The following is an 8,562-nucleotide window of genomic DNA, read 5'->3' as shown; positions in this document are numbered from 1 at the left end:
GCTGCCGTCTCACACAATCCGTCTCTCTCTTCCTCCGTTCCTTTGTCTTCATCCTCTCCCTCCTCTTCATCCTCTCATCGTCCTCTTTCTCTCTCTGGCAGACGGAGAGGGATGATGGGTTTGTTGCCGTAGTAACTCCTCCATTCAGCCTCCAATCTCTCTCTGTGTTTGTGTGTGTGTGTGTGTGTGTGTGTGTGTGTGTGTGTGTGTGTGTGTGTGTGTGTGTGTGTGTGTGTGTGTGTGTGTGTGTGTGTGTGTGTGTGTGTGTTGGCACCAGCAGCATCACCCGCTGACGACACACACACACACACACACACACACACACACACACACACACACACACACACACACACACACACACACGCAACACAACAGTTTTCCCACGTCGAAATGATTTAGTTGTGTCTGTTAGGAAACAAAATGAGACGAGACAACATGAGCACCACACCTCCTCCTCCCTCCATCATCTTCCTTTCCGTCTGTCCGCCATTCTCGCTCACATGTTGATTACACACAGCAGCGGCAAAGACAACAGACGAGTAAAAACAAATGAATCGAGCCTCACAATTATCGCCCTGCCGTCTCATGTCGGAGCGGCTGTTTGTTGTTTGAATCGAGATGAGATGAAACATTACTGAAGGTGGAGAAAATGACCCGATGCACGTTCTGGAGGTGGAAGACAAACCGGCAAGACGTGGCTTGTTAAGAATGAAAATCGGCCTAAAAAATGAAGACAAGTCGGGGTGTATTTTTAATCTTATTAACATTTAAGTTTTTATCCCCCCCCCCGTTGATGACAACACAATGTTTCAAAAGCATAAAAAACAACATCAGCCTCAAACAATACGTAGAGCTGCACAATTAATACACATTTTAGCTAAATCACAATACTGACTACTTTATTCAACTTAAAGGGGAAATACTAGGCTCATGTTTAGCTATGTCATGCTTCATATCAGTATGTAGTGTCTCTACTTTAAAGAGTCCTCTCCTGCTGATGTTCAGGTGTATATAAGTATGTAGTGTCTCTACTTTAAAGAGTCCTCTCCTGCTGATGTTCAGGTGTATATCAGTATGTATTGTCTCTACTTTAAAGAGTCCTCTCCTGATGATGTTCAGGTGTATATCAGTATGTAGTGTCTCTACTTTAAAGAGTCCTCTCCTGCTGATGTTCAGGTGTATATCAGTATGTAGTGTCTCTACTTTAAAGAGTCCTCTCCTGCTGATGTTCAGGTGTGTATCAGTATGTAGTGTCTCTACTTTAAAGAGTCCTCTCCTGCTGATGTTCAGGTGTATATCAGTATGTAGTGTCTCTACTTTAAAGAGTCCTCTCCTGCTGATGTTCAGGTGTATATCAGTATGTAGTGTCTCTACTTTAAAGAGTCCTCTCCTGCTGATGTTCAGGTGTATATCAGTATGTAGTATCTCTAATTTAAAGAGTCCTCTCCTGCTGATGTTCAGGTGTATATCAGTATGTAGTGTCTCTACTTTAAAGAGTCCTCTCCTGCTGATGTTCAGGTGTATATCAGTATGTAGTGTCTCTATTTTAAAGAGTCCTCTCCTGCTGATGTTCATGTGTATATCAGTATGTAGTGTCTCTACTTTAAAGAGTCCTCTCCTGCTGATGTTCAGGTGTATATCAGTATGTAGTGTCTCTACTTTAAAAAGTCCTCTCCTGCTGATGTTCAGGTGTATATCAGTATGTAGTGTCTCTACTTTAAAGAGTCCTCTCCTGCTGATGTTCAGGTGTATATCAGTATGTAGTATCTCTACTTTAAAGAGTCCTCTTCTGCTGATGTTCAGGTGTATATCAGTATGTAGTGTCTCTACTTTAAAGAGTCCTCTCCTGCTGATGTTCAGGTGTATATCAGTATGTAGTATCTCTACTTTAAAGAGTCCTTTCCTGCTGATGTTCAGGTGTATATCAGTATGTAGTGTCTCTACATGTCTCCATGCTTTAATGTTCAAAAAGTTCTTTATTGTTCTCATACTGCCTGTGCTGCAGCACCTCTTTTTACCCTCTGTCTGAAACCAGAGCCCAGTCTGCTCTGATTGGTTAGCTGGCCGGCTCTGTTGTGATTGGTCAACCGCTAACAGATGTCCCCCCCCCTTTAGCCTATCACGTGCAAGTGTTACATAGTGATGTCACTATGTTACTGAAATAAAGCAGAGTCCAATCGAGGCCGGGGCCTCTTTTCTGTTATTCTGAGAATTTGGCGGCCCAGTTGCAATGCCTTCGCGGACCACTGGGGGGCCGCGGCCCACAGGTTGGGAACCGCTGCGTATTTGGCTCCAAACAACAAACAGATCATTGCAGCATCCCATAATCCCCTCTGTTTCAGCCCTGTTTCAAAAGTGCTGATTGTCTGTGTGTTACTTTAGATCAGGGGTGTCCAAACTTTTTTCACGGAGGGCCACATACGATATACGAAGGCCTGGGCTGCTCACTAGAGGTATATTGCCTCATAAGTTCAGTTATAAGTTAGCAAAATCAATCAAATGTAGGTAAATGATGCTTGTGAGTGCTGGCAGCTATTCCCTTAAAACAGAAGCCTCAGAGTGATTATAATAAGGAGAAATAGGAAGGGTGTATTTCAAGCTTGTTATATTATCAACTAAGATATGTTAGAACATGTTCCAACTTTAATTGACTGAATGTATTTAAAAAGTGGTCTTATTAACAATTGAATACTACAATGTAATACATGTTTACATTTATATTTAAGAATTACAATATAAGGCAAGCACAAGTTTCAATTGTGGGCCATATTCCATTATAGTTTTTTAATTTGCTGAGGGCCGATTCAAAATGGTCCGTGGGCCGCATTTGGTCCCCGGGCCGTAGTTTGGACACCCCTGCTTTAGATGATTCAGAATTATTAAGAAAAATACGGAATTTTGAGAATAAAGTGAGTATTTTTATATTTTGAGAAAAAAGTGAGTATTTTGAAAGAAAGTCAGAATTTTGAGGAAAAAAGGTCAGAATTCTGAGATTTTCTGAAAAAAGCCAACATTTTGAGAAGTCAGTATTTTGTTCATGACAGGATGTATGATCACCTACAAGACCCGGTATTCCTCCATCTTGTGACTGTGTAACTCCCTCTCTTGGATATCAGCATGTGAAGGACACTGTTTAGGAACTAGTTGATGCTCTGTATGTGATGACTCCTTCCATTCTGGAGAGGATCACAGATACATGGATCCTGAGACTGAAGCTCAAGCCGGGGACCAGTGAGATTTTTCTCAACAGCACGTGTTCAGTTTTGGTTGTTTTCTGAAAAGAGCTATATTTGTTTCGGTAAGTGTACCCAGAGACCGGAAAGCTTTTCAACTGAAGAACATGTAGCTTCAATTCAAAGAGTACCTGCAACCTGAACCACATGTAGATGCAGGAGATTTACTCTGAAACAGAACTGAGTGGCCTGCACCCTCTTATTTTTCATAACTTTTTCTTAATGGAGGCTCGTTCCACATTACAGCTGGAGTATAAAGAGAGAAGCTTCAGGGTACATTATTTACCGAAGGCTCTGAACATGACATAACATGCTTTTACCGCCACGCTTTAGTCATCAACATGTTTCCATTTAGGGCTGGACATCTCGTAATGTGTCAGGCGGGTTTTCCAACTCTAAATACTCCTCACTCTTTTGCCTACACTGTAATGCAACCTGATAGATAGATAGATAGATAGATAGATAGATAGATAGATAGATAGATAGATAGATAGATAGATAGATAGATAGATAGATCGATAGATCGATAGATAGATAGATAGATAGATAGATAGATAGATAGATAGATAGATAGATAGATGCATCATATAGACGTCTCAGGGTTAAGTGTAGTCTTATAAAAGGAAACGACATTATGATGCAAGTATTCACACCAGTCCTGATTACTGTTCCTTTACATTTTTACTTACCCCTATCATGTTTTTCACTGAGGGTAAGTGGAAAAAAAAAAAAAGTTATTTTTTTACAATTTGACCGAAGCCATGACCTCCTTCTCAACTCCTCCATCTTGTTTTCAGGCTGCCTGTCTGCCTGTTTCCTGTCTCACACACACACACACACACACACACACACACACACACACACACACACACACACACACACACACACACACACACACACACACACACACACACACACATACACACACACACACACACACACACACACACAGAGACACAGAGACACACACACACACACACACACACACACACACACACACACACACACACACACACAGACACACAGACACACACACACACACACACACACAGACACAGAGACAAACACACACACACACACACACACACACACACACAGAGACACACACACACACACACACACACACACACACACACACAGAGACACAGAGACACACACACACACACACACACACACACACACACACACACACACACACACACACACACACACACACACACAGAGACACAGAGACACACACACACACACACACACACACACACACACACACACACACACACACACACACACACACACAGAGACACAGAGACACACACACACACACACACACACACACACACACACACACAGACACAGAGACAAACACACACACACACACACACACACACACACACACACACACACACACAGAGAGACACACACACACACACACACACACACACACACACACACACACACACACACACACACACACACACACACACACACACACACACACAAAGATAGATGTAATGAAGAAGCAATGTACATAAGAGAAATTAAGACACAGGAAATAAACAGTCCAAAATATTTCAGATATAGAAATAAAATAGCATAAATTCTTATTCCTTATATTCCTCCTCAGGCAGGGAAATGATATATATATATATGAAGAGCTGTCAGGACGGAGGAGAAATGTTTCCCTGAGGGACCGAGATGTTTCTCCTTTTGGCCTTTCTCTCTCCTCTCTCCCTGCGTTTAAAACAAAGCGCTGGCTGCTGTCAATCACTCGCTAATAGCCGGCGAATGAGAGGCGGCGAAGGTCGTTATGACTCCATGAAGCGTCTGCTCGCGAGCTGATTGGATGAATTAGTCACCGTAATCGTTAGCGGCCTGTTCTTCAGACAGGACTCTTAATGTATCTGTATTATCACTAATGGAATTTCTCCCTTTCTGCTCTCCATCACCCAAACCGGCCACGATCCCGGGGGCACCTCCGGACCGTCGTCTAGGTAACAGCAATCACTCCTCCTCTTCCTCATCTTCCTCCTCTTCAAGATTCAAGGCTTTTATTGTCATTTGTACATAGCTACAGTGTAGATATGACAATGCAAATCTGAGGTCACAGGCTCTTTGTCACGGGCGTACAAAGTTTGGACCAAAAAGCACGGAGGCAGATTCAAGCACAAAAAGAGGCTTTACTTGATTTGTAGATACGAGATACAAATATGCGGTGATTCCAAAAAACACAGAATCAGCAGATACAGAAAATAAATGTTCATACAATCAATATCTACACTAATGCTTACCACAATAAAACAGATAACATAAGTGATAAATAATGTGTAAGTTGCAAACAGATGAATGTTATGGATGTTCTTAGTTCAGGTGTTTAACAGTCTTATGGCCTGTGGGATGAAACTGTCCCTTCCTCCTCCTCCTCTTCCTCCTCCTCTTCCTCAGTGAGACGGAGAGTAAATTAGAGATGGCTCTTAATAAGAGTCCTGGTGCTAAAGGAAAATGACCAATATTCCTCCTCAGGCAGGGAAATGATTTGAGCCGCAGCCAGTTTTTTGTGCAGAATCAGCGGGGGAGATTATCTCGATTAAGGCCAAATCAGACCTGCTTCCAATTAGATGAGAGAAGAAGAAGATAATAGCTGTCAGATTGGTTTCTCCTGCAGTTTCGGCCTTCACTCAGGGAATTAAACCGTTCTTTGTCTGTGCGGATCGCAGGGCGACTCCACTCCCCCGACCAATCACAGACGCTCGCTGCTAAATTAGAAATCTAATATAACCTTTTCTCTTATGAATTACCTTCATCTCCAACATGGTCTCATTAGCAGAACAGTCATTCTGGGGGGTTTCAAGATGGCTGCAGGAAAGAGTTATTTCTGATCCAGGTTTCTGTTACTCTCATGACGATGTAACCAAAGTGTATGAGAAAATACAGAATGTACCTGTATCTAAACACATGTCAATGAACGTATGAATTATCTTAATCTCCAACTTGGTTTTGTTAGCAGAACAATATCTCTGGGGTTTTTCAAAATGGCTGCAAGAAATAGTTGTTTCCTAATCCAGGTTTCTGTTTCTGTTAATATCAGAAGCTCCTTTTGAAGAATCGGGAGGGATGAAACCCTCTTTAACGGAGGCGAGTGGTGCAGTGGGTTGTGCGTTGGTGTTGGGATCAGGGGGTCACAGGTTCAAACCCCACTGCAGTCAGCATGTTGTTGTGTCCCTGAGACACTTCACCCCAAATCGCTCCTGTGCTCCTAAAATCGTGTAAAAAGTGACATGTCATGAAATGTAATAATGTAATGGTCACATGCAGAGCACACAGTGACATGTGTTCTCTGCATTTAACCCATCCTAGTACCAGGAGTCTAGTACTAGGAGCAGTGGGCAGCTATTGTACAGCGTCTCTTCTCTTTCATCCACAAACCCCCTGAAGGAGCTGTGTCCCTACTATCTGTTGATTGCCCTCCGAATCGCCTGCTCTCTTCCTCAGCGGAGAGGAGCTTCTCAAAGCTGAAGCTCATCCAAACCTACGGGAGGTCATGCGTGGGACAGGATCGCCTCACTGGTCTTGCCATAATAAGCATCAACCATGAGATTGGCGAGCAGCTGTCATATGATGACATTATTGACGACTTTGCCAGGAAGCAGAAGTTTTGAGGAAGATGAAAAATGTAAAATAAACATTGTTGAGAAATGGCTGCATCTCTTGCTTGTATTGACGTAGAGAAGCCTCATTGTTTACCTTTTTAATATAATTGTCTGTAAGTTTCAATTTCTTGGGTCAGCTTGAAATGTTCAATTTGAATTTGAGAGAGGTTTTCGTGAATTTAGGTTTTCCTCTTAAGGCCCGGACACACCAAGACAATTTTCGCCGTCGATGGGCGTCGACATGCCCAACTCAGATTGGTGTGTCCCGCACCGTTGTGTCTTTTCGAAACCCACCGATTCAACATGTCGAATCGGTGGGCAGTCGGCCAAAGGCTGTCGGCAAAAGAAATCACTCTGATTGGCTGTTCAAGCTAGCGAATCAGTGCATGAGAAGCGTTACGGAAGTGAGGGACACAAACAAACTATTAAGAAGGCAAATTTGAGATTTCATTGAACTCCAGCTCTCGACTCAGGTTGGGGAAAGCCCCGTGAGCTTCTGCTGGAGAGGGAAAATGGAACGAACACTATTTGTTGTTTGTTTATATTTGTTTATATTTTTCTCTCTCTGTTATCACGTAGTCTGTCTTCCGGTTGTTGCCTCTTTTGAATGACGAATACACACTACCGCCGCCTGCTGGTAAGGAGAGGTATTGCCACTCACGCATGCGCATTTCGTACGTGCTACTTGGCCGTCGGCTGAAGTCTTTGCGGTGTGTTCCAGTGCGACACATGGCCAAGACGCAGAGACTCGAGGCGACACAACAGTCTCACTCCCTGATCGTCCAATAGCGACGCTTGGTCAGGGTCCTTTGGCGTGCAGTTGTGACGCACCGAGTCTCCTTCAGCTTCATAAACGGACGCGAAGAGCTTTCAACTGATTGCAATGTATTCCCATCGGCGACGGTATTTGACGCTCAGGGAAGCACCGCATCGGTCCATGTCGGCAGCAGTTAAAGGCAATGTGAGCGTCCAATCCCATTGGATAACGGAGGATTTTACACCCGGAAGTAAGTATTCTCCTTACTGTCGATTGATTTGACAGTGATATACTCATCAACTCAAACACACCAGAGTATCCTTGTTAATTACACAACATTCATTGGTTTAAATTGTGTGCAATGCTTTTGTATTTTTCCCCTTCGATTCAGAGAAACAAGTATTTTTTTCGGAGTTTAGGATTGCCGAAGACACTCCACTACCCAGACTGGACACAACAGTCGGGGGTCCATCTGTGTCAGTTCTTTGGTGTCAGCTTGGTGTGTCCGGGCCTTTAAAGTGTAACAGATTGATACATCTCCACAGATCATCTTAACATTTTGTAATCCCCCCATTGTAGTTTGACAAAATAGGGCCCCCAAACAAACAGCCCTGATCAGAAGACATCAAATAAAGTTGTGTTCAAGAGTTAAACCAAAGCTTAGTAAATACGGTTTTAACCATGTACAGTAATAACCGACGTGTGAAGGAAGGTATGAATTAACTTTCAACTTGGTTTTATTGGCTGAATGGTTCCAGGAAATGTTTTTTCAAATCCATGTTTCTGTCAAAATTACAAGACATCAAATTCAGTTGTGTTTTTAAGCTTTTATCCAAAGGTTTAAAACAGCATGTAAATGAAGTTATGAATAAACGTAATCTTCAACGTGGTTTCGTTACCTGGACATGCAGTTCTCAATGTATGT

Source organism: Notothenia rossii, assembly GCF_949606895.1.
Source record: "Notothenia rossii genome assembly, chromosome: 7".
In the NCBI taxonomy this organism is placed as follows: Eukaryota; Metazoa; Chordata; class Actinopteri; order Perciformes; family Nototheniidae; genus Notothenia; species Notothenia rossii.
This window is presented reverse-complemented; position numbering follows the sequence as displayed.